Source organism: Myotis davidii, unplaced genomic scaffold, assembly GCF_000327345.1.
Source record: "Myotis davidii unplaced genomic scaffold, ASM32734v1 scaffold126, whole genome shotgun sequence".
Classification (NCBI taxonomy): Eukaryota; Metazoa; Chordata; class Mammalia; order Chiroptera; family Vespertilionidae; genus Myotis; species Myotis davidii.
Window position 1 is genome coordinate 2,431,199 of NW_006297660.1, and position 6,798 is coordinate 2,437,996.

The window sequence follows — 6,798 nt, forward strand, 5'->3', positions numbered from 1 at the left end:
ATATCTTAAAACCAAATTGAGCCCTAGCCAGAGTGGCTCAGTTGGTTGGAGTGTCGTCACATACACTGATTCCCAGTCAGGGCACATACCCAGGGCGTGCAAAGAGTAGGCAACAATGTCTCTCTCTCTTTTTATTTTTTGTTTTCTCTCTTTCTTTCACTGTTCCTCTCTCTCATTCCCTCTCCTTTCCTCTGTCAAATCAATTACAACGTATTTAAAGACCAGATTGATTTTTATTTTCATACCATGCCTCATTTTTTGTTCATCATTAAAACTTTTTGGCAATTTGATAAAACACTATGATATATTTTTATCACTATTACTCTGCAATGTTCTCATTCACATAGTATATTTTTTAAAGTAAAAAAATAATTATTGTATTAAAATGAAACAGTTATGTTAATCACACTTATATAGTCTTTTGTAAACTTTACTTTTTCAATTTGATAAAATCATAATGTTAACTGATGATTCTTTTGTATGGGGAGGATCTAATTAGATTTCATGTCACTCAGTAAAATGGAAAATTTCATTCAAATGTAAATCATAGCAGGATGGGAATATGAGGGTTGAAAGAGCATCTGCTGAGGTTTTGGACTTCGGGTTTCACTTGATTTTTGTTGTTGTTCGTTTTTCTTTGTGTGAGTTAGAGCCTTGCTTTGTTTTCTATAGACCAGCATGGCCCTTGATAGCAAAACATTTTGATAGAAAGGCATCCCATTGTGTTTTCTAGCCTACTTCACCCAAGTAAGCACATCACAAATTTTGGAACATATGCTTCAGAAAAAACAAAACACCAAAAATGCAAAAAACTTTATATTATGAATATTTTAGCATTTATGCAAAATAAAAGTATATTTCACATATTACATTCATTAGACGGCAGGCTCCTTTTACCATGACTAGTGGAATGAATAAAAGCACACTGCTGCTTAAAATCTAGCAAACCTTGTACATATATTAGAATTTTATACTCTGTGGGCTCAAGTTGATTCAGGGAATTTCAAAGCAGACACTGCTCCCATCTGCTATAAACAACAGAAACAGATTTCCAACAAATAATTTAGCCCTGGGTGTCCTCCCAACCTCCTGCGTACTACATGAACTATTGTCCAGCTCCTCTGTTATGATATAAACAGCACCACCTCAATCCACACTAGAAAACTGTTCTAGCACATGGGAGAGTCAGGCCCACAAATAAATGTCATCTTGCTCAAAGCCAGCTTGTGAAATAGAAATGCTAGAACTCACACAGATAAAACATGTACTATACTAGTGGCCCTTGATCACTTTGTGTGTAATTTTTAAGACTTTGATAAGAAATAATGTTCATAAGAAATGTGGTATAATTATAGAATTTAGTTTATGCCTATATCAAAGAATTGTAGAAAAAACAAAACTGAAATCATTGTTTATTCAGTGTAACATGCTAAACAATTTCTGCATTGAAGTAAGGCTATGCTCTGGATAAATAAAACTTCTGTTAGGGAATTAACAGTTTTCAAACTGTTTTCATTAATTTTTTCCTTAAAATGTTTTCAGAATTGAAATAGGTTACTTTTCCCCCTACACCTCTTCAGGATAACAATCAGGGCTATATAGGTTTTTCTTGTTTCTCTTATATAAACAGGACATAAATCAAATGATTCACTGAGTTTGTCTTTTTATTTTTTTCCACTGGGGCATGCAGCTATAATGAAACCCAGGCAGTCAGCATTACATTTCTTACAGCACAATATATTATTCCATTCGTTTTATGATTTATTTTTTAGAAATATTTATATTGATTTTCCCCAAATTGTGAACCTAATAGCCTAGATATAACTGGATGTTATTGGGCGGGTGGTTATAGACAAGTCCTTGAGTGATCAGGGGCAGAAATGTCATTGTTGACAAAAGGCCCATGATATACCTTCACCCACCATTGACCACGGATGGCTTCATTATATGGCTATCACTTGTATCCTGAAACAATAACGTGGTACCTGATGATAGGAGCCACAGCAACATCACCTTTTCAAAACATCTTTGGGGGAAAAAAATACTTTGTACTTTTTCATTATTGCACTATTTTTTTCTCTCTTAATAATAAGATATAGCAATGCTTTTGATTTTAATGTTAACATTTCCTTCTCAAAATCACTTATGGAACAGAATTTTTGGAAAACAGATTTTTAGTAAATTTAAACAGCACATTTAAAACCTAGAAAACTGACATATTGCACAGAATTTCTCCACCTCCCTCAACTATTCAAAAGCAGAACTAGTTTCAAAGCACTGTTATGATTTACACGATGTTATATGAATGTCATGAGTAGCCATGTCCGAATAATGCAAAGACTTCAAGATGGGTTCTGATGGGTAAGCAGACGGGCCCTGTTTGGGTACCATAACAGTAATCAGCCTCTCAGTTAACTTTCTTTCACAAAAGGTAAGTGAGATTACTTAACGTGGCGTGGAGGAAACAAATGTTTCACGGGACCATATACACTATAGTATTATGCATGAAATAAGTTTTTACAGCTACAAAAATAATTTAAATATGGAAACCAATGTTTCTTGGTAAATCATATATATGAACCGTGATCATCTGGGTCCTGTATGTCAGTAGCAAATCAATTGATGATTCTTCATTCATATGCTCATGCCATTAGAAATCATTTATTCATTTTGAAACCACTCAAAAATATGGAAAACTTACAGGGGTTAAAAAGATAAAATTTGTCCTTAGCAGAAGTAATGGCCCAAGTATGAGTAAATGTATGGATTTCATTGTTCTTACATTATTTACTGGATCTTCAAGCTTTTTCTCTCTTATAAGAATCATCAGCATAGTTTGCTACAGTGAGATCAACCCTGTGACTTTCTTACAACTCTGAGCACTCTGCTCTGTTCATGAAGCTAACATTCTCCCTAACATAATTTTCCAAGCTGGTGGTTTCTGTGGTTACTAGAGTCTGGGGAAATAGACATTCCTATGTATTAGTTAAAGAAGGGATAGTGGTACAATTTCGGGGGGATGTTTTTGTGGGTTTTTTTTAAAGCAATTTGGCAGATATACTAAAATGTTTACCAAACAATCTAGTAATAGTAATTAACCTTGAAGATCTGAGCATTTTTTTAATAAGATGGATAAAGGGAATTTTCTGTTTTATGTCATACTCTCTACATAATTTTTTAAAAGAAAAATTTTAAAAGTCAGAATTCATTCATTATTTCTGTCACTATTAAACATGAGTTAAATATGTCTAAAACATGTTCTCTTCACCATATTATCATTGTTGATATTAAGAAAGCCAACATTATTTTAATTAAAATAGAAAATATAATCTCTATGCACATATACATTTTGACTGATTCATTTACATTGGCTATTATTCAAAGAGTACCTCATTATTACCTAGCAATTTATGTTTCTTATTATGGCCTTGAATATGTTCTATCTGTGTGAATGCCCAACTGAACTTGGAAGGAATATGGTTTTGAGTAGAATATTCTATAACTAGAGGCCCATTTCACAAAGAGATTCATGCAATAGGCCTTCCCTTCCCCTGGCTGCCAGCACCAGTTTTCCTCCTGCATCCGGGACCCAGGCCTTCACTCCAGCCGGAGCCTTCAGTCTTCGCAGCTCCATCCAGCTCCAGACGGAGCCTTCAGTCTTCACTCCGCCACTTCACCCCTACGTATGCAAATTAACTGCCATCTTTGTTGGGATAATTTGCATACTCTCCTGATTGGCTGTTGAGCATAGCGGAGGGTCGATTAATTTACATGTTTGTCTATTATTAGGTAAGAAGATATCTTTAAGGTAAAGGTAGTAGATAATGTTATCTAAGTTTTCTAGATTCTACTGATTTTCTTTACATTTAACCTATTAAAACTAAAAAAGATAAAGGAACACAATGGGTTATGAACAAGTAGGTCTTGCTAACTTCTCCCCAGTCAACCACACCTAGCTGCTATTCTTTGTAGGTATCTCTGCTGAGAGCTCCCTTTATGGAATAGGCCACTATCTAAATTCTTTGAGGTAGTTAAGGGGAAGTAAGAAAACAAAGTTCCTGAGTATTCTGTGTCCTAAAAGTAGTCAACCTAAAATAATCACGCCAAACAGATCCATTTTGCGGTTATAAATTTTGCTCTCCTACAGTCTCTATATCAAAATTTACATGGACTGTTTCCAGACGACTCTTTGCCATGTGGAGTTGGATTAATTATTACTACTTTTATGCCGGGGTCCGACCCCAGTGGGTCCAGGGGTTCCCGAAGGTGTAGACAGAGTCGGCGAAGAAGGAATGACACGGAGACAGCGTTCAGTTGATCAGCAGCCTAGCCAGGATCTCCAGCCAAGTTCTGGTCTGGATCTCCAGAGAAGTTCTGCCGTTTATTGTCTTGTTACATCCGTATTTATACCAGTTGATTTTAATCCTGTCAATTTCTAGTACAAAGGTTAGGGCGTTTCTTATCTCCATTCCAGGGAGTAAAGATTATGTAGTTTAAGTGTGATTGTTTGTAGTTAAAGTGATTAACTACCTGCATGGCACTTAGTTAAGGAGTTTCATCCCCTCCCTGACTTCAGGGAAAAATTCCTACCTGGGGAAACAACCTTTCTCAGAGAGGTGGCCTTGGTTAAAACACACAGCGCTAAGGTGAGCAAACATATTAAGAACAGTATGCTATATACGCCGGGTCCCTTGAAACATATGCTGTGCAGATGTTTCTTTCCTGCAGCGACTGTGTCAAGCAGCAAGGATGGACCGGCTTCCGGCACTTTTATAATTAATATAGCAACATGATGCTGGGCCACTTTTACATCCTTTTTTTAAAAAAAATTAAAATATGTTTTTATTAATTTTAGAGAGGAGAGGGAAGAGAGAGAGACAGAGAGATAGAAACATCAATGACAGAGAGATATCGATTGGCTGCCTCCAGCATGCCAATTGAGTCTGCAACTGGGGCATGTGCCCTGACAAGGAACCTAACTGGTGACCTCTTGGTGCATGGGATGATGCTCAACCCGTGGAGACACACCAGCTGGGCTCATTCTTTTTGTAAAAACCCATTTTGAAGAGATTTATAGTTTTATACTGAAAGTGAATTTATTTCCACAGATCTGAGAGTTCTGCTGCTGCTCTTGACAGTGAATATAGATGACTCTCATCTAACTTACTAAGCAAATGCAAGCTTGCTTATATGTCATAGATGACATTATGTTCAAAGATGAAAGCAGAGTAGATGGTTGGATGCTAAGTGATGAGTTGCATAATCCACTTACCAAGAAAGATATTTAAATTTGAAACACATTAAATGGCTTTTACTTCAGAAGCCATCAATTGGGTATATATTAATTCAATTTGGGGAGCATTACTCCTGAAACTAACAGTTTGTGTTTTTGGGTTTGTTTTTTTTTCAAAATAGTAATCTTAACACAGCAGGGTTATTCAAGTTTCACAAAGAGTTTTTGAAAATTGGAGAGAAAACAAAAGACAAAACTAATTATATTTCCACACCAAGTTGTTATAAATAACCTTAGTTTTAAAATATCTAAAATGTATAATCAATGTGACAATCAATTACTCTGTTGTGCTATAATAAGGTGCTATTTTAAGTAGCTATTAAGGTTTGTATAATAGCTCTACTCATATTACATTATTGTACATTTTTGTACTAAAACAACAACATTAACACAATATGTCAATGGCGAAAAGCAAAGATTCCTTTTTCCTTCAGGTCTATGGGTTACCTGTCCAGGTTTGCTTATTTCACCTAGACATGTGCAATTAGTTGATGGACTGACTGGTCTAGGCTGGTGTTGCTGGGGCTAAGTCTTGGCTGTGGTGTATTTTGACTCTGAAACTCCAGACTAGCTGAGACTTCTCATCATGAAATATATAAGGGGAAAATAAAAGATCTTATTATCAGAGCATAAAAATATTGATGTGGCTCTAGCCATTTGGCTCAGGGGATAGAGTGTTGGCCTGCGGATTGAAGGGTCCCAGGTGCGATTCAGGTCAAGAGCAAGTACCTCGGTTGCAGGCTCTATCCTGGTCGGATCATGTGGGAGGCAACCAATTGATGTGTCTCTCTTACTTTGACATTTCTCTCTCTCTCTGTCTCTCCCCTCCCTTCCACTCTCTCTAAAAATCAATGGAAAAATATCCTCAGGTGAGGATTAACAAAAAACAAGGATATATTGCTGTGTGTAGGACAGAAAATAATTGGTCAAATTTTGGATTTATTTTCATATAAAGCAAAGATGATTTATTCATGATGTTGAAGTGAGCTGTGTGAGAAAGATGAAGTTGAATCCCAAGTTTGGTCTTGACCAAGTGAGTGACTTGTGGAAGAGTGGGAGAAGAGCACAATTACTGATGAGGAGGGAATGGCATAAACAAGATTTCTATTTAACAGATTATAAGTTGAAAATGCATTATAGACATTGGGTGGAGACACCTATCAATCAGCTACTTCATTATGTGAATCAGGAAATCAAATAAGGTCAGTCTTGGAGGAATTTATTTGGGAATTATTAGAATATATATAGCTGTGTGAGAGATGAAGTTGAATCCCAAGTTTGGTCTTGACCAAGTGAGTGACTTGTGGAAGAGTGGGAGAAGAGCACAATTACTGATGAGGAGGGAATGGCATAAACAAGATTTCTATTTAACAGATTTTAAGTTGAAAATGCATTATAGACATTGGGTGGAGACACCTATCAATCAGCTACTTCATTATGTGAATCAGGAAATCAAATAAGGTCAGTCTTGGAGGAATTTATTTGGGAATTATTAGAATATATAT